This window comes from Haliaeetus albicilla, chromosome 28 (assembly GCF_947461875.1).
Source record: "Haliaeetus albicilla chromosome 28, bHalAlb1.1, whole genome shotgun sequence".
Classification (NCBI taxonomy): Eukaryota; Metazoa; Chordata; class Aves; order Accipitriformes; family Accipitridae; genus Haliaeetus; species Haliaeetus albicilla.
The window spans coordinates 4,835,318-4,855,851 of record NC_091510.1 but is presented as its reverse complement, the minus strand read 5'-3'; the positions used below and the strand labels follow the sequence as shown (position 1 = coordinate 4,855,851).

At 41.8% G+C, this 20,534-nt stretch overlaps 1 long non-coding RNA gene across 3 annotated transcripts in view; it reads right to left on the bottom strand.

Moving 5' to 3' along the window:
- LOC138682427 (uncharacterized) overlaps positions 1 to 20,534 on the bottom strand; it is a 67,203-nt gene that overhangs the window by 29,554 nt on the left and 17,115 nt on the right. For all 3 annotated transcript variants that reach the window (XR_011322523.1, XR_011322524.1, XR_011322525.1), the window contains exon 2: positions 2,869 to 3,080. This is a non-coding gene — a long non-coding RNA (uncharacterized lncRNA). The remainder of the gene's footprint in view (positions 1 to 2,868; positions 3,081 to 20,534) is intronic.

The window sequence follows — 20,534 nt, the reverse complement described above, 5'->3', positions numbered from 1 at the left end:
AAACAAACAAACAAAACAAAAAAAAAAAAGGAAAGAAAAAAGAAAGAAAAATAATTATTTCAGGAATTATTATGATGTTGGAGTCCATTTGTACTTTCTTGTACTTTCAAATAATTCAGTTTCTCTTTCCTTCCCTCTTTGCTTGATCCAAATATAGCACAGACCACTATAATGCAAAACTATATTCTCAGTTTCACTTTGATTCAGACTTCTTGGACACCATATGTAAATCTTGTGTGTTTTCTTGTGTTGTCAGTCCCAAGTTCAGACTCTCTTGGAATTTTAAAATATTTATTAGAGAATTGTATCTTCCTTTGCACACTGCCCAAGCTTAGTCTTCATTTCCCTTTTTTTTCCCTTCTTCTTCTCCTTCTCCAAATAAACTGAAATTAATAGTTAATGTTGCTATTCATGAATAGAACAGATTCCAGGGTTATATGATATGGCAGGAAAACAGAGAAACTGTCCTTCTTGCATAAGCCATGCATATATTATGTTAAATTTGGTATAGAGACAGCAAACCTTCCAGGTTCTTGGCAACCTAATTCCATCACTGCTTGCAGATGAAATGAGATGACTGGTGGTGGTAGGAGGACAGAGAAGAAGAGTGGGTTTTAAATTACATACACTTAGTAATTCATTGCAGAAATTAAGCCTAATAGGTACAGCTGCTTCATGGACATGGAGACATTTCAAATGGCCAGCATTGCCCTTGACAGCAGGTGGTGTTTTGGATAAACAGCATCAGAAAGTAGCTAGCAAAAGGCAAAAGAAACACACTTGGAAAAACTGTGTTGGAATTTGATCAAAATGTTTTCCAGACAGCTCAGCTCCTAAGAGACACGCAGATCATTTGAGTTCAAAAGCAATATCCAGCTGGGGAAAAATCCCAAAGACAAAAAACTACACAGCAGTAATACTTGGTCAAAAGGACTTGTGCTACTCTAATAATCACTTGTGTGATACACATGAGCCACTGCTTCAGCTTTAACACCAAATTTGAAGACTCAGTGTTAGACTTGAGCCTGAAAAAGCTGGAAAGAATGAAAGAAAGGAGGGGAGGAATGTCCAACAGCAACACTGCTTCCAATGTGGGGTCCTCCTGAGAGCACTCTAACCTCGGTCCTGCTGTCCCCTTCACCACTGTATGTTACAGAGAATCAGCACTGCAAATGTGCAAGCATAAGATAAATCTGCTGTGAGAACCACTCCTGAATGGGTGCAGGTCTAAGACCTGTATTTAACCTGCAGTTAACTTTCAGTGTTGCATCCTTTTTCCTAAGGGATTCAGAAGTTTGGGACCCTGGATGCTTATGTGAAAGGTCACCTACCGAGAGAGATGGGATGAGGAAAAATACACAGCAGCTTCATCATGTAGGTGCAGTGTCATTATCCATCTCCAGAGAAAAGCTCTGCAGAAAACAGAGCTTTCTCAGGCCAGTATCAGACTTTTGGATGAGTTCCCACTGGAATTCTCCCCCGCACAAAGCTCACTATCTTCTACTCTGAATGTGAGTCACATATATACATACAGAACCATATACAGATAATGTAATAGCTATTTTAAAAGACACTGAAAATAAAAAGAGGACAAAAGACACCTTTGGAAAGAATGGGAGAGAGAAAATCATATGTAGCAGATGACAATCCTGTCACTTAATGCACTTCTGGAAGACATCAAACCCTGTGACATCCAGCATATAAGAACCAAAACAAAACTTACATAACATTGCATTCAATTGACATAGTTTTCTAGGTAGAGGCACTGGCTGCTATTCATATAAACAGATCCATGGAAAAATAATACCTCATCCACATATACAAGATTTACCAAATAAGAAGAAGTATCACAGCACTTGACAATTATCGTAACATGCGCTTCATAAAGTGGGGCTATGAAAAACAATATCCAGTGTTTCCTAACAGGAAATAGCTAATGTGGGTTGATGTGGGTTTTATTCAATTGTCTTCTGCCTTGCAAGGTAACAATCTTACTCCATGGATACTACACAACACACTTCTGTGGTGCCCCACACAAGTCGAGGTTTGATAGCACTCCATATTTTCATTTTGATGCAACACCAGGACATATTTCACACTGTCCTAATTCTTACTTTGCTCCATGTAAAGCTGTAGCAGCAGCATTTAAATCTCAATCTCCCCAACAGAAACTCAAATTAACATTTAAGCTACGAATACTGTTTTAGAAAGAGTTATGGTGCAGCTCTCAGCCTGCTAAGCAAAAATTCAAAACATTGAAACTGCATGTTAAACATTACAAAACAGAAAGTGGAGGTCACCAGCAGCCTGATCTCTAAACATATTTAAGTCTTTTTGTTCTTGACAAGTAAGAACTAAACATTCATTAAAAACCTAACCATGATAATTGTCAGTAAACTTGAATATTTGCACACCACCTTGGAAAAAGGCATAAATAAGCCCAGTCTTTTGCTGAGAATTTAGAAGCACAGCTTCCACTATATTTCAGGATCTGTATACTTAAAAAAAAAAGTTCTGTATCAGATCCCAGTGAGTTCAACATAAACCCAGTGAGCAAGAGTTGAGCAGAGCATTCTTCTCTTCTTTTCATCTTTTTCCTCATGTGATGCAACAAAAGACATGAAACGCTTCCAGACAGCTTGATCCAAGTGGATAAAAGGAAAGAACTGAAGGAGTTTCTGCTATTACAATACACTCACTGTAAAATACTTTTTATTTCCCAAGCCCTTGACTGCTCCTATTCAGTCCAGATACATATGCTACTTCTGGCCCTTGGGCTACCTCAGCAATCTGCTCAGAGAATTCTCTCAAGCTACTTCTATACTGTGGGAACCAGCAGTGTTTTGCAAAACTCAGGTGTATGCATACCTGGCATGTCTTGTCTTGACCTGGGGTGTATCAAGACTCAGGGCCACTTGTTGGCATCCAGCTTGCAAGGAAAGAAAAGTGTACAGATTGCTTTCTCATCCTTTTTTCCTTCATAAACTCTATTTTCTGTAAGAAGAAAACGTAGGCAGGCAGAGTGGGAGGGCATCACCATGTGGTCCAGCAGGTGCTCCCATTTAGACCTTTCAAGAAACCTTAAAAGAAATTAAATAATAAGATTCATCCTTCACAATGGTGCTTAGCCATGACTGTGCACACCTTTAAAGGAATAATCACTCTACAAAGTTACAGGCAACAACATAATTAATTTTTTGTCCACATGTCAACTTTCTGCCACCTCAGCCACAGCCAGGACTCCCTCCTGCCTACCTGTTTTGTAGCAGTGCTCCCTGGGAAACTCTCCGTGTTTCCAGGCTGAGAGCAGAGCTCCCTTAGGATGCAGTCCCACCAACGTGCACGGGGCAGCGTGTGCTGCAATGACCACATACACACACCCAGAAATGAAGGGGACCAGAAAAATGGCACATGCACATGGGAAGGGATCTCCTCTGCCATTTCAAGCAAGAGTACGCTGACCCTATCTCAAAGGCTACTGGGTGTCAACCTAGGCCTATGTCAGGCCAAATGTTTTGGTCTCAGTCATATGATCAAATTATGGCACCTTACACAGTTATAGCCTGTCAGATTAACTATGCCAGCTATCCATGGGCATGTTCTCGGATTACCCCAAGTATGATGTATTACGTCTCACTTAAATATCTTTCACGGAGGCTTAAGCTAAGTCACATCACCTTACAACTGCGGCAGGCTGTTTGCACACCTGGACAAGTACCAACAATTAGAAAAGCTCTTCTGAGCTTTACTGGCTCAGGGGGATCTTTTCAAGCCCCTGTAACCCAACTTGTGTGCTGAAACCTTAGTAACTGATTGCAGATACAAATAACATTCATATCGAGCCAGGCAAGTAACCATTTATAAACTGGACTAAGAGCAGGAGCATGTAAAGTGTTGATATACAGGTACAAGGATGTTAATACTGCTAATTTGGGGATAATATCATTCACTTCAGGGTTAAAACTACACCGTGGTTTTCACCAAGCTGTAGAGCTCATTTTAAAATTTTAGATTACTGATACAGAAATAATTCTGAGAACATATTTAGATATGTATCTCAAGCAATATTCCTAATTATTACCATCAAAGGTGAGGGGCCCATTCACCTAGATCATCTTTTACAAAGTGCAGGCACCCTGGGGTCTCTGCCCAGAGCACCAGCTCAGAACAGTACAGTACATTCTCCACGCAGTGTGAAAAACTCTTCCTCCCAGCAAGCACCTTGCGCTATAGGTGAAGGCTGCTGTGTATACCCACCTCAACACACAGCTCTCCAATGCCCTCTGCACTGCCTGCACTGTGGACAAACTCCATGAGATCCACACTGCTTTTTTTCCACCAAGTGAAGGCCACCTCTAAAGCCTGAGTGCACTCTAAACAGCTTTCTATAAGAAAGCTCCTTCCAAAAACAAGGAGTGGACATACCTCCCCAAAATCAGGCCCAGGCTTTTCCCAAAGCCACAGAAAGTTAATCCATGATGAGCACTGTTCTTGTGAATGACCTCTTCGCTACTCGGGGTGGTAGAGGTGAAGAGAGGTTCTCTTGGAAAGCTCGTGGGTTTTGTCTAAATTCACTATTCTGCATTCCATAAAAAACAAAACTATTTTCACCCAAGTCAAGAAACAACTGCACTTACAGTGGGACGAAACGCACTGCTGCTTTTATAGAGGAACATGTTTGGCAAGCTTAACTATCAGCAGCATTATCTCCGTAGCTTCTAATTCTATACCACTAGCTCAAACCATGTTATCAGCGGTTGTATTTTGGATGTGCACTAAAAAGCGACCAGATACTTATCACAGTAATATTTCTACCACACAGTTAGCAAACCTACCTACATAACTATTCAGCCTGCTGTTCCTATAGTGTAGCAAAGTCCCTACCTACAGCGTATAAAAGCTCTGTCATGTGCCTTAAGTGTAAGCTTTGGTTTACATTAGGGGGGAAAAAGTCACACCTGTACAACTCTGCCGGCTGAATTCATGATTTTGCACCGGTGTGGCTGCAATGATTCAAGTTCCAGTGCAGATAAACCAGGTCAGATTGATCTCATTCCAATGTAGACATTTGAAAGTTATATGTCTAAATCTCATTTCTGTTAAGCACCCTGTACAGTCAATGGAGAAGGACTGACACCTCCAGGGTGATTTCTCTGATTTGTCTTAGATATTTTACATATGTATACTGAAGGTGCCATTTCTTCCATTGACTAAAAGGGAACCCAGGACATTTGACTAATTTATATGTGCCTAAATTTGGGACGATGGAGCCCAGGTATAGCATCATAGAGCTAGACACAGGGAAAGTTTATTTTTCTTCTCAGACCAGAATAAGGTATATCAGTATAAGCATTCTTATTTAAGTATAACTGCATCCCACCTGGATTTGTGCTGGTTAGAAGTACACTGCTCTGAAAAAAAAGTCCAGTGCAAAAGAATTCTGAGGTATTTTAAAGTGCCTGTCACTGGCCTCTGCCACTGGAGAAAGAGGCAAATACCATCCCCAGGACTTTCCAAATCCCAGTCTTGAATAATGTATTATTTGGAAGAAAGAATTTACATGACCCACAGTAACTCAGTCAACAGACATAGCTTGCACATATTAAATTTTCTCCTGCATGTAACAAAAAATGAAGAGAAAAAAAAAAAACAAACCACAATCTTTCACTGTGACAACTCCCTAGGTCCAGCTCCTTTTTCTCACTTTCTCCACATTACTACATTTTTTGTTGGGATCCTTCAGTCTTTTCTACAAGCACTTCATCTTATCACAGTGCCTTTTACCTTTTTATCAAAGTCTGTAAAGACAAGGGGTGTAGATAGTTTTCCTTACTACCTCAGAGGAAAGGGTGATGTAGTTAAAAAATAGTAAGCTAATAGCTAGAGTCCACTGTTTACCTATTATAGCTGGGCTGGTTGTTATATCTGGGCTGGTCCCCTAGGAATTTACTTACATCTCTACTGCAGAGGTAGGATGTGGTCAGGGCTGTCCCTCCTGCGATGGTGAGAGTCTTATGGCAGAGGTTCCCTAAGGTATCGCTACAGCCCAGCTCGTGTTCGTGGGGCAGGCTGGCCCTCCCAGCCTGCCGTGAAGCCCCTGCCATCGCTGCATTGCTGTGACTATACACAAGGTAGCTGAGTGCAGCTCCCCCAGGTATGGCTACCTGACTCATCATCACACCTCTGGCCACAGTCTATACATACCCACTTTTTCAGCATACACTTCTGTAGTGCTCCCAACAGTTTCAGGTCCTTCTCTGTCCCCACGAAGAACGATCAAGTAATGTTAACTACCTCTAAGCTGAGGAATTCTCTGCAGGAAGGTCTAGCTCCTTTCTTCCCTGGCTGTGAAGGGGCTCCTTATTTTACAAAGAGGTACCCTGTGCTCCTACGTGAAGTCCTCTTGTTTTTCTCCTACTGTTTTTTATCCATCAGGAGTCCTTTGTTCCTCCTCCTCTCACAGAGGCTTCTCATTCCCATTCCTGCCCTAGGATGACCATCTCTGAACCCTGCCATCTGGGGCAGATCCAGATCCTGCCTCTCCTCTTGGGCAGATTCCCTGCTAACATTTCTCTTTTTTTTCATTATCCCAGCCCAGTGAGCAATCTCCACAAAAGCACAAACTGACCAGAGAATCAACAGCCCTTTTGCACTTCGGCTTTCTCAAGGCCAGTGGGCCTCCAGCTACCCCTTGATTTTTATTTCACTTGTCAGGGACTTGGAGGAAAGAAGAACTGATGGTCTTCGGTTACTAAACAGAAAAGCAGATTGTTTCCAGTGTGATAAGGAGTCTGGTATGGGCTGTTCTCTCTTCGCTCTGCCAACTCCAGGCTGCTCCACAAAGGCTGCAACAACCAGCGTGTGAGCTAGATGTTTGCCTCAGAGACCTACAAGTGCTTCAGCTCTCTCATCCTATGCCATTTGAAGTTAAGCACAGCTCAAAACACAATCCAAAGCTGCATTTTTAAAGTGTTAAAACCAATTAACAAACAGCTGACTAAAGAAGAAAAATCCTACATTCCCAGCAGCAAATAGATCAACTTCTGTTGTTTGTCATATTGTACTCTGTGTTCCACTGCCTGCTCCAGAAACGAAATACCTCATTTTATTCACATTTCTGAGATACTTTATCCACCATAACTTAATATTTTCTTAGCACATAACTTTGTGAAATACGATCTCTCTTTCTTTTCATCCTAGTTGAATGATTTTTCATGTTTTGACTAGTCTGAAGAGAATGATGGAATACTCCAGTTATACAGATACACAGTTGCCATATACGTCTTGAATTTAACCAAGCCTTGGAACTTCCAAGCAATCTGCATTTTTCTCACTGAAAAATAAGAAATACAGGAAGCATCAAGATATTTGCATCACCACCAAAAAAAAAAAAAAATTGTGACAGGAAGGATAGAATTCATCTTTTCTAATGCAGGAGTTTAAAACTCAGATGCCAAGTGTAGGGTGGCCATTCCTGACTCTATGTATAGCCAGGAATATACTGAGTACCTCTTCAAGACAAGTCATCTTGCCCTAGCTTGTGACTACCGTCAGGTTCATCGCTCCCTGGAGGTCAAACTCTCTCTCTTTTGACTGCAAAGAAAGCCCAGGAAGGCCAGTTTAGATTTGGATGTTTAATTTTTAAGTATCTAAACCAGAGTGAGTTTTCTATTTGATTTGCAACAATAAAATAATTTGAAAGTTTCAAAATTACTAAAAAAAAAAGAGACCAAAACAAACTCACAAATCCAGTTTTGAGTCCTGAAATGAGATGACAGAAATCACAACCTCTACACCTGCAACATATGGCTGAGCAACTATCAGAAACAATGGTATGATGGTGGCTCTGAGACAACAGCTTTAGTGTCTGGAGTAGCAACAAGACCGCACCAGGAGGAACCATGAGGAACACAGACCCCTTGATTTTGGAAATCACCTAGACTCATCATAGAAACATATTACTCAGAACTGCATGATCCTAAATGAAGTTTTTATAAGCATTTAGGAAATACCAGTCTAGCTAATTCATAAAATTGGTTAGATCACAACCAAAGACACTGTCCTTACTTCAAGACATGACAGGTGAAGTGGTAAGTGTGCCACCAAGCACCTTTGTTAAATCAGGAGCACGCTCCACAGAAAAGACACTGGCTTTGCTTTCAGAGAAATGCCTTACGTGATGCATCTTAAGCTGTGAAGGAAGCAATGCAAGCTCCTTATATAAGAGTCTGAAGTGGGAAAAAAGGTCAGAACTCCCTAAACATAGTAGACAATCTGTCCAAAACTCTGTAAAAAAATAAAATATTTTAGGAACAGAAGGCCCATCTCTTCAAAATGGCACTTATTCATTTCAGCAAATCCACCGAGATGAAAACTACAGCATAATGTGGGAGCAAAATCACCAGTAAAGTTTACAGCTGGCGATGCCTGAGATGCCTGAGACGAAAAGTTCCCAAGAAAATCCAGAAAGGACTGGCAAAGCCAGCTCTCCAAATTTGCTAATGTAATGCTAGCAGCACTTCTATTATTACATAATAGATTTTACAGGTATTCAGCCATTTTTTTTTCAGGAAGACTCAGAACTATTTACTGTCTTATGATAGTTCCAAATGTGGGAGAATGTTAATTAAACAACAGGTTTCAGCTAGATAGTTCTGATGTCAGTCATGACTGACTAATTACTCAGCTTTATCTGTTGAAAGCCAACTGTTATCTTACAGAGAGTTATTGAAGCCAGTTTAAAAATATCTCCATTTGCTCAGCCAATCTAAATACCAGATTTTTTTTTCCAAAAGCATAAAAGTTGATTTAAATTATTTTTCTGGGACTGAAAAACAATGCTGTGAGCAAACAGGGTATTAAACAGGGTTTAACCTCACAGCAGGACAATTACACCCCAACCAGCGTAAGGCTCTTCTAACACTGCAGCCAAGCCGATCGTGTGTTGTTCCTCTCCAAGATTTCTATTGTTCAGAACTTTTTCAGATCTGCAAGACATTCCTTTTTGACATATTTCAAAAACAGTGTTATAATGCATAGTTCTCCACTACAATTAAATTTATCCTTTTCTAATGAAGTGAGAGGTACAAACTTCTGTTCTAAACTGTGTGTTTTCCCTAGTTATAAGCATAACCACATCATTTTTGAGGCAGCTAAAGGCTGTCAAAGGCCACCAGTGCCTGTTACCCCGGGTGGGTTCCCACACAGTCCTGCTTAACTTCCTTTCTGGTTCTGCTGTGAATATGAACACTTTTAAAGGAACTTTTATGGTTTTTATATTCAAGAGAGACTTGGTGATTTTCTGTCACACAAAATATTATCTACAAAATTCAACGTAGCTTCTGAAAGGAATGTAACTATCATTAAAATACATCCCTTTCTTTTTCTTTTCCCTTCCCCTCCCCTCCCTTTCCCCTTCCTCTCTCTTCTGCTCTCCTCTCCTCAAACCACTCTAAATCATGCTGTTGCTTTACCTTACTACTGTGATGAACTATGACAGTGTTTTGAGAGTGACTGTCACACAACACAAATTTTTATCATGCTATTTACTCCATCCAGATGTAATGCAACCTATTTTTATGGTATCTGGAAGTGGGTTGACATTAAAGTGAATGAACAACTGTTAATGACAGTTGACACAAAACTACGCCTGTCTTTATAGTTCATGCCGGTCAGTCTGGTAATACTGCTCTGATTATGGGACTAATGCTAAAAACAATGAAGTTATACTAAATTAGTACCTGTTGCCACATTCTAAAACTTGCATAGTTAGGTATTTATGAGCTGCTACACAAAGCATCTTTGAGCTCTGAAGATTATTCTCACCAAAAATCCTGCAGAACCTCCTCACGGATTTCATATGCAGAAAGTAGAGGCAGGTAAAATGAACTGAGTAAAAGCACTGGACAGGATTCATGTACTAAAGGACCAAAAAAAAGCTACAAAAATGCAAATTATTTTTCTTCTTTTTATAGGAAGAACATAGATTTCAGTCCAATACTTTGTGGATAGACTTCTTCTACCTGCCCTTTATTCAGAGAAAATATTTATCATAATTCAAAAGTAGCAGCTGATCTTCCTTGTCACAATTTCAGGGATAGCTAGCTTCTCTGAAAAGGACTGGACCAGCATGCATGTTTGTTAGTGGTTTTTATTAGCCTCAAATCATAGTTCTTATTTATTCTCTCTTACCCATTCTTGTCATTTTTGCTTCTTCAAAGTAATCTTTTGCACTCTTCTCCCTTCCTAGTGCTCCTTACGCTCTCTGATAACTGGTTTTACCCACACACTGACTCTGCTTCTCACTCACTGTAAATCTTTGGTCCTACTTTTGTCTGTGCACCTACTGACTCTGCTGGCTCTGATGCTCTGGCATTCTGTCCTGCTCCACCTTCTCCCCCTGGGTTTCCTTCCTCTCCTCCCTCTAATGATTGCTTTCCCTAAACTCCAGTCATTAGAGAGGTCAGGAACAGACAGCGTCACGACCACATGGAAAAGTGTTTCCTCTACTTCCCATTTTAAGATAATCTCTGTTCCAGATGGTTACAAGCATTACCTGGTTGTGAACTGCTAGCATGCATTTGCTCTAAAATTAGGCAACAGAGTGTAAGAGCATTAAATAGCAAAACAGAGAGGCAGCAGAAATTGCCGTGTTGGTTGTCACAGCTGCTTGCCACACCTATAATTAGCATTGTCTGACAATTCCCATTCCATGGTGTTTTTTTAGTTCTGAATACTTTGCCAGATCTCCATCCCCATAGCTTAAATATTCCAGCTGGACATCTGCTTTAAGAAAGTATCAGTCAAAATCGTGCAACAATGTGTAAGACTGAATCCGAAGAAAAGCCAGCTTTGCTCACATTTTACTCATGTTAAAAATTTTCTCTTTGGAAACCTTTATATCTCTATACTTGGGGACAGAAGTTTGAAGCTTAGCAGGCAACAGCCTGGTGTAAGAGAAGACTTTTTTCTCACGTACATGGGAGGAGAGGAGATGGGGTGGAGGGTAGCCTGGGACAGGAATCTTAAGGACTGAATTTCGGAACTGAGAAAAAAAGGTTAGGATGAACAGGAAAAAGCTGTCTACACAAGGCAGAAGGATTGAAGCCCACTAGGACGTGGTCCGCTTCAGAGAAGGCATCTCACCCTTCTGCTGTAGCAAACATGACATGGGCAAACTAACCTCCACCATTCTGGTGAGGGCACATAGGAAGGATGGAAATACATCTAATTAGTCTAAAGGCTTCCAATGGCTTACACAGGGCATCAATATCATTGCCATGATGGTGAAGTCGCTTCTTAGTGTTTAAAAATCTAATAAAGTAGGTCTCATACTGTGAAGCATTTTAAGCCCTGTGAAGTGGCACACAACAAACCTGTCACAGAAAAAAAAAATAAATCTGATGCTGCAGAAAAGAATTAGAAAATGGCACAGTTGCTTTCATTACCTTGTCTTCATCTCCCCTGCACTACAATATATTTGCTCTACAATATAATCTTTCACTGCAGGAACACATACCGTTGGTTTGCAAAGACCCTGTATTCAGTGCGCACAAGATCCTACTCAGAGATGCCTTCCAGAGAAGACTACTGGCTTTTCAGCCTTGCTTCTTTTGCTGCATAAGTTGTAAAGTGTGCGGTAAAGTAGATTTATATCTTCCAGAAGAGAAAGGATCATTCCACAGCTGAACACTTCCAAGAATAAACGTATTCTATATTTGTCTCTGCCACAGACTTCCACAAAAGGTACTTTATGGACCTGCATTGTTTCAGGGATACATATAGCTCCCTAGTAGCTGTAAAAAGCAAAGTGCCTGTGGTTAATAAATCCCTTGACTATGCTTGGTTTTCAGCCTGCCTGCCATTTTATCCCCAAACACCTCAACTGGAAGCCTGAATCCCCACCACCCAGAACATGCGTCAACCAGAAGACTGGGAATCAGAGATGGCTGGACTGCTGGGTCCTGGCTCCCAAAAATGTGGGAAGGAGTCAGAGCCTGCAAATCCTTCAGCCCCAGAGCTAGAAAAGGTAGCTACACTGAGATCCAGATACTTCTACTGAATAAAGGGTTTAATGACAGCGGAATAAGGAATGCATTGTTTACTTTTATCTACCTAACTGCAAAGTTATGGTAAGTAGAGACAAAGTACTCTTTGCATTTCCTGCAGCTGAAACCACCTCTATTTCCTTCTTCTGGTAAAACTGGACAGCCACAGCACATGAGTCATCCTGTAGCAAAAACACATCTTCTTCTGAAAACGTCAGGGTCCTAAGTGCACCAAGAGGCCTTACTGGTGTTGATGAACATAACCTGGGGCCTCTCCCACTACTCTGCCCATGGCCCAGGACCCCATTTCAGCTCAGTCCGGAGCCATCGGTCCCTGCGCTAGCAATGCCATAGGAGTGCCAGCCTCTAGCCCTGCCTCCTGCATGGACCTCAGATCCACACCGCAGCCTTGTCTCCAACCCTGTCTCTGGCCCCATCTCCTTTTGTTCCTAGATGGACACCCTGGATGGATCCTGGGCCTGGGTCATCACTCCCCCAGTCTGGGGCCGTCGATGGAGCCTGTTACCAGCACCCAGCTCTGCCCACGTTTGGTCCCCATGGCAAAGCACCCCATGGGTCAGGGCACAGCCTGCACTGGGGTGACTGTCAGCCCCAAGGTCCCTGTCCCACAAAGGAGAAAGGTGCTATGAAGCACTAGATAGCCTACATTTGGGTTCACTTATAACACACTTAGTGTCCAAGTAAGAACTGGGTCAAGCTGTGACAAGAAATCATTCTCCAGAATACCAGGTTAGATAGGCACTGCCCAAATCCTGCATCCCCTGGACAAAGCGTATATGCCCTTTAAATTCCTGTTTTCTTGTTCTTCCACTTCATAAATGCTGTTCACCTTCTACCAGAATCATCTGGTAACTTAACATCCATGAGATATGATGTTCCTCATTCATCTCCCACATACCTCCCCTTTTTGAAGAGTATAAAGTACCATTAAAGCACCTTTCACAAAATGTTTTGGCAGCGCGTAACCCTCCACCCCCAAACACCTTTTGCTTTCAGAAACTGTATCTGAGTTGGACACTGGCATCTATAAAAAGCACTCTCTTGAGTGCCATCTGTCAAAGAGTCTTCAGTGAGGCTGTAAAACAAGGGCACTGACAAACACATGCCAAAACACAATGCACGTCAGTTTGAGCATTTACAAAAAATATTCCAGGTTATATAAGCAGGGCAGCAGTCCTATATGGTTCCTCAGCCTCCTTTACGTCAGCTTCCTATCAGAGTTGGCATTCGATGTTGGCTTTGCGCCTTTTTCCATCAGTCAGCCTTGACAAAGGGGATATCATCTGCCCCTTTGCCAGTTTTAACACCAACGTCAAGATGCTGAGCAGCCACAGCAAGTGCAAACCCTGTGGTGTGATGTAGTTTGAGGTAAGTAGAGACCATGTTTTCCAGGAAAAACATATCCAAAGCAGACGTAAGCCCACTGAACCTAAATCATGAGCCTACAGATTAGGTGGTAGGAAAATGGCCTGATAATTAGGATGCTGGATGCTCACCCCAGCTCTGCTACTAACATGCTGTATGACCTTGAGCTATTTCTCTCTCTGCTCACCTCCATCCTGTTGTTCATCTTAGCTATTCCAGTTAGAAACGTAACGCTTTCTCCAGATACCTTATTTGACAAATCCTGCTTCCATTCCCTGCATTTTTTACATGGTATGATCGCCTCCAGTGACTTGGCACATTCCTGCATGGCAAATTTATGTAAGACAAGTCCACATCATGCAAATGTGCATAGCTTGCTGGTGGTGGCTGGCTCCTGGAAAGGGAGTTGTGTTCTTCCTTGGCAGCAGCAGCAGCAGCGGTTCCTGACTCTGTGCTGGCCAACAGGCAGGTGCAGAAGGATGCATCTGGGTGTCTGACAGCTGCCAAAATATCTGCTTCCCACCTTTTACAGGATAAAGACAGCAGGCTGGATTTTGTTGCATGTACCACTTTGACGTAGCTGCAGTATCCAGCCTGGGGACACGCGCTACGGCTGACTGGACCAGTACGTGTTTGTAAAACAGTCCACTGCTGTGGAGGAAGACCTGCCGTGTTTCCAAAGCAGTCTGTCCCTGTACCACCTCATTGGACTTGTGAGCCCAGAGCGAACTCATCCAGTGCTAGCCCAGGAGCGCAGGCATCACCTGGCCCTGTGTGGTGCAGCGATAGTCCCATGTTCAACTGTGGAACCCTGAAAAAGACAATCCTCAAAAAGATCCGGCAAGTGTTGGGGAAGGAGGGGAAGGCACAGGGGAAGGCTACTGTAATCTCGGCAGCAGAGCAGCATGAGGAGAGGCGGTACTGAAATGGCAGCTAGTGACAGCAGGCAGTCAAGTGACTGAACTAATCAGCAAATTCGACTAATGATCTCAAATGCCAAATCCACTTTCAAAAATCCCATTGGGAAAGCTCTTAAAAATAACATTCTTGCTGAAGACAGTGAGGAAGACAGGTGTCTATTTCCCTGTCTTTTCTGACTGCAAAGAATTAATGGTTTCATTTTTATTCATATTCTTAATACTGAATAGGCAAGGAAGGAGTCATGAAGCAGAGCAACTGTGAAAACTGCCTCTGCAGAAACACTGATTACCCATACCATTTTCTCCACTGGTTTCATACAGAGCCATCACTGGGAAAAGAGACAAAACACTAGGTTGGCACCTGCAGGTCCCAAGACCTTTCCTCGGTGAAACTAATAATGTTAGTGAGAGGATATGATATATAATGACATGTCTCTGGCTGTCACTACATCCAGCAGTTGAGGTCTAGGAGTAGAGAGAAGGGATGAAGATAACTCATGAAGAGCAAAGAAGACAAAACACTTGAGTTTTAATCTGAGATTTTAGGCCATATGGTATAAAATCAACTATACAAAACAGAATGGACAAGTAATTATAGTACATTCTTCCACTGTATTATTTTGCTTTTATTTCAGAATTTCTCTTTCCTAAAACAGAACTTCAAAAAACCCAATACTTTAGATATTTGAGGATTTACAGCTTCTCTCATCTCCTGTTTTGTTTAAAGCCTTTTCATAAAAGCATCAACAATAAAGAGACAAAAAAAAAAGGAGATGAACTGGGAATTCAACCACTAGTCCCAAAATAGAAAAGGAAGAGATGGTAGTCTTGTTTCCTGGTACGAAAGCTCCCAGGAGGGAAGGTGACAGGCTTAAAAAAGAAAAAACCTCTTCCTTCCACGACATTTTTCAGATTTTCCCTGATTTTTTTCAGACCAAAATATCATCAACATCAAATCATTCTCCCCAACACTTTTGCATTAACCCAGCATTTTCTAGTGGAAAAACTTGTGTCAAAATGTCATGACCAACTCTATTCAGCAACTTCTGTTGCCGTGGAAATCTTCTCAAGGTTACAAACAGGGTACTACAAATAACATTTTCTGAGCCAAGCTGCTCCTTGCTTACCCAGCAAAGGAGCTGGTCAAATCACGGCTCCCAAGAGCATTCACCTGCGAGGAGGGAGGGGCAGGCCAGCCTGAAGCAGAGATTACAACATTTTCCAGGCAGGCTGAGTCATTTTGTGAGATACCCAGCCTACTTACAAACAGTTATTCCTGACTTTATTTTTTAATTTGTCTTCCTTTTCTAGATAAACGTATCGGGGAATCTCTAGGCCCTGAGTAAATGTTTAATAAAGTTTTTCTCTAAAGGTAACATGCCAAACTCCCCACTCCTACATCTGCATTTTAAGGTATGTGTTTACATTTCTCCCCTGGAAAAAAATAATCCCGCCTTTTTATGCCTTCGGTTTATATGGCCTCTATCTTCGTCTATTCTTCGAGAGCAGGGAATGGTAGACAGCAGATAGCTGTTGGTATCAGGCAGTGCTGGGTGAGAACCAGGCTCCAAGGACAGCTATTAAACCCTTCCTGTTAGTAGTGCTTCCAGTCTGAACCTTCAAAGTACAGATCATGCCTGTCTAGACATAGATATTAAGTTTTTCAAAAAATGACATGGTCTTGCCTGCGTTTGTACAGACGGATGTACACACCTCTTTACTCAAATGGGCTACATCACCCCTGACCTGATAAAACCAATGATGTAGGGTGTTTTCAGCAGTATCCCTTAGAGGAGTTACTCTGGGACATGTCTGTTCAACAGCAGAGAGCACACTCTAATACAAGACAGACCCACCTTCTGCTTTCATTCATTAATAAGAGGCTTTCCCACAGCTGCCTTTTTGAATCCAGAGATCCCTTGTTCTACATCATTCCTCAAAGCATAGTCTTCATGAAGCTTCTTGATTATCAGCTCCAAAACTAGTTCCTTTCCACCTATCCAAGAATCATCCTCAGTACTCCTTGCCCCAAGTTCACCTGATCCCACTCTTTCTGGTCTACAAATCTTCAACAGTATGGTAAATTCTCCCCTAAGGCAACAGGTGATGGACCCAGAAGTGCCATGGCCATGGGACATTAGGCACTCACCCAGTATAAATTCGCTCTGCTGGTTCAAACGTAATAAAGCATTTCTGATGGATTAATTTTGCACTGCCAGGTTCTATGCCAGATCAATCATTGCCCATCTTTGCATGGGCACTGTAAAGCCTGAATAAACACACAAAGCCAATATCCACACCAGAATGCGTTCAACAGAAATGTAGTCGTGTGTCTGTCTGTCATCTGGCTCAGGTTTGTACCGCTGTGTGAGCCAGAAGGGGGTATGTCGGGCAGGAACAGTCATGGCACCAAGGCCTGGGGGAATTCACAGTCCATAGAGAAGTGGGGGATTCTCCCCTGGATTATGAGATTATGATTGGATCTGTGGAAACTGCCATTTGGTGGGGCAACTTCTGCTTTTCTAGCCAGCACCACCTTTGGTTTGCTCTCCTCCCAAGGGTGCGGGAGAGGGCCCACACCCCAGCAATGCAGGCTAACTGGTTGTACCTTGAAGGTTTGGCTTCAGGCCTCTGAAGTAGGGCAGTTTCATCACCCTAATGAGGGGTGGACTGGACCACTCCTTGGTGACAGTATCTGAACTCTTCAGAGCAGCCTATTCACAATGATTAACAGAGTCTGTCATTCCACTTGCAAAGCTATTGATGATAGGTTATCGCTCCTCAAACATGTCTTTAGGGTTGGAGAATTTTTAGCTACCTGTGGTTTTATAGCTTCCCCAACCTTTGGCCATGCTACGCTTAAGCAATTCAATAAAAATGACTGCTTCAGCAACAACTGAAGATAGGAAGTAGGGAATAATCACTGTGCTTTCAAGACCTAAGTGGTCAATAGTGGAATAAAATACTTTAATCTGCTCAGAGTGAACCTAGAATGCTCTCACAGTGGCCTTACTGAAAAAAAAAAAAAAAGGTTAAATAGTAGTTGTGCAGGTCTCAGGTCCCTTTTAAGTAAGGCCAAGGAGTCAGTAAGGAGGCAAGAAAAAGGCTTTGCTCTTCCTAGGGAAGATGGGAAATCTGAGACCATAGTTCCACAGTAACAAATTTTTGGCAGAAACATCCCGTCCTGGAGCTCCACCTCCCATTGGCCAAGCAGGTCCTTCACAGCTGCACGGTGAAACACCACCCCTGCACCACCACTTCTGAGACCCTGCCATGAACTCCACCAAGGAGCCAATCCAAGTTAACAACAAAACAAAGGTTATTTTTTAACATGGATTAGTTCCTTGATCTGGTTCATGACTTCTGTGTTGGCTGACCAAGGGGCTAGTTCCTTGCAGTGCAAGGGAAGGAAAGAGTATGTGGAGGTACTAGGAGAAGGAAGCAGGAACCCATTTATCTGGCGCTGCCACCAGGTGCCTCATATTGTGGAACCACAGCCTGAGGTCCTAACCTCTAAGAGGTCTAACCTCTTGAAAAAAACAGTCTAGCCAACCTCTAAGAAAAAAATCAAGCCATCTTGTGATGTCTTGATCATAGGTTTGAATGTGGCACCTTGCTGAACTACTAAACACTGCTGTGTACATGTTGCCTGGTAGAGAATCCTTCAATTTGTAATGATTTTGGCAACTGTGTCTTGATTAAGACTCTTCCTTTGTAAAAAAATAAAAATAAAAATAAAAAAAATTAAAAAGAGCTCTCTCCCCTCTATATTACAAATACTTATGATGACATAAGAAATGCCAAGGAAATTATGAGGAGAAATCAACAGATACTTAGGAGAAGCTTGGAAACAGTGGAAAAAGGGACCATGAAAATACCTAAGTAAGTTTGTTTCAATAAGTAACAATAACAAAAAGTCATAAAGCAACTAGTTGTTCTTCTAGGAAACCAGCATAGTGACCAACATGCTCTTCAACCATAATATGATCTAGGAAAAACAAATCGGTAAACTGCATGTATAGTCCTTTCTTAAGTCACCAAACTACTGGGCAGTAGTTTATCACCATTCAACATCGTTGCCTAAAGCTTTAATTCAGCTGTATGATCATTATAAAAAAGCACTGTGAACTGTAACTGCTGTACTCAGCAGATGATAACCTCGGCTGTGGGATTTTCTAACCCCAAATTAGGTCACGTGACTAAGGTTGAGGAAAAGAGAAGATTTTTACCAGCCTCTCTCTGTCACATCTTTATTGAAGAAATAAATCTCCCTTTAGTTGTGTGCACCTGTACTCAAAAAGGGAGCCAATAAAAATCAGGAAATCAATCTTCAGTGTTTCCCAATAAAGAGTATCTGCTTGTTCAGATCTGTCAGGTTTTGTAGGCCATTAAAAAATAATCAGTGAGATGAAAGCGTAAAAGAAAGAGCTTGGTCCTTAACATGTCCTGTGCATTAAACTCTTTTTGAATGTTCCTGCTTGAACTCCATTCTGGAATAGCCTCATTAGTACAGTTTATGAGTCATTAATTCACCTTGTCAATATTATCAGAAGTTCTCTTCTATAGCTTGCCAACTATTCCCTGTTCAGAGAAAGGAGAAACATGGCACAGTTATAATAAACCAATTCAGGGATGTGAGTTGCATTCATACGTACGCTGACAATTGCTCTGTGGTTTGCCCTGCAAGCTCTCCTATCAGTTGCCCTTACCCTGTTTCTGAGATCTGGAAATTCTTGTGCCCACACAGGACTCTTCAGATGGAAGACTGAGTCTTGTGGGCAGGCTAGTGTAAAATGCATGAATGGTCCTTGAATCAAGGATGAGAAAGAGCCTCCCCAGCAGGAAGTTGTCCCCAGCCATCCACAGCCTATCTACATTCTAACTTCTATGCACCATTGGTCATCTACCCCATTTTTAAAGGGTGCACTTAGGTGCCTAAAAAGAGGATATGGATTTTCATTTAGCCTAGGCACACTCCTACAGCCTAGTATGAGCCAGGAGAAAGATGTGGGGTTCAAACCTGCTGTGCAGTTCAACATTTCACATTTGATATTTTAGGTATCTACAGACCGCTTTGCATCTTACTCTCAAGACACCTGCCTTTCCACGGATTGCCTCAGAGCCACAGGGTCTAACAGCAGGCTGTGAATTCCACCCGGGAACCCGTGACCCTGCAAGTTAAGTGTCACTTTGACAATGCTCAAGTCCCCCTGTGGATTTAGCCATTGGCGTCTAACGAGTGCCAGAAATAAGTAACTATTACTTTCAGCTGGCAAAACTACAGTAAGAAATCCACAACTTATTTTTCTGTTAATTGTGTCAGGTAGTTTGCTGCTTACAACTACTCCCTGTGCTCCTTCTGGGCCAGACTTGTTACTTGTTCCCTCTTGATACTAAGGCATTTGCAACTCATAATCTTCAGAGTCATAAACTTCCCTAATGATTAAATTAACAGCATGAAGTTCCAACTTGTAGGACTGTCAAAACTGGACTTTGGAAAACTACCATCTTTTTTTTTTTGTCCATGGGGAAAAAAACCTGTTATAGACATCATCCCATGTGGAGCTGTTTTCTCTTTCAGTTTGCTGACCTTTTTGTCCAGCTTTGTGATTATTGGACAAAAAAAATCATTATAAAAGCAAAAACTGCCATTCAGAGAAAACTCTGAAGTATTTTGGTTAAGGATATGGATTTTCCTACTGTGTTGCCTTCCACGCTACTGCTAGACAAAAGTAAAAATCAATCTATGCAGTCCAAAAATTAAATAACCTTGCAGAAATAAAATACCTTGTTACTGTATATTTGACAAATAAAGAAAATATTTTAAGATCTACCTCTAAAGATGCATGAGAAAAATATTTAGTATGTTTTATCCATGATCAGTGAGCAAATAATTTCCTTCCATTCCAGAAGAGCACCCAGCGATAAGATAAGGAGACCAACCACACTTACCATACAAGCCTGTGTTAAGCTCTACACCTGCATATGTTAAAGACAGCCACATGAAAGGATAAGGGCATCAACTGGCTGATGATAGAGACTTAAGCCTCCTAAATCACACAGCAAAGATAAATTGGAACTATCTGCCACCCACATCAGATGGTGAAGGAGGCAGGAACACAATGCTCTGGATACCAATTAGTGGCATAATGGAGCCAGTATCTCATGTTCTAGTGTGTCA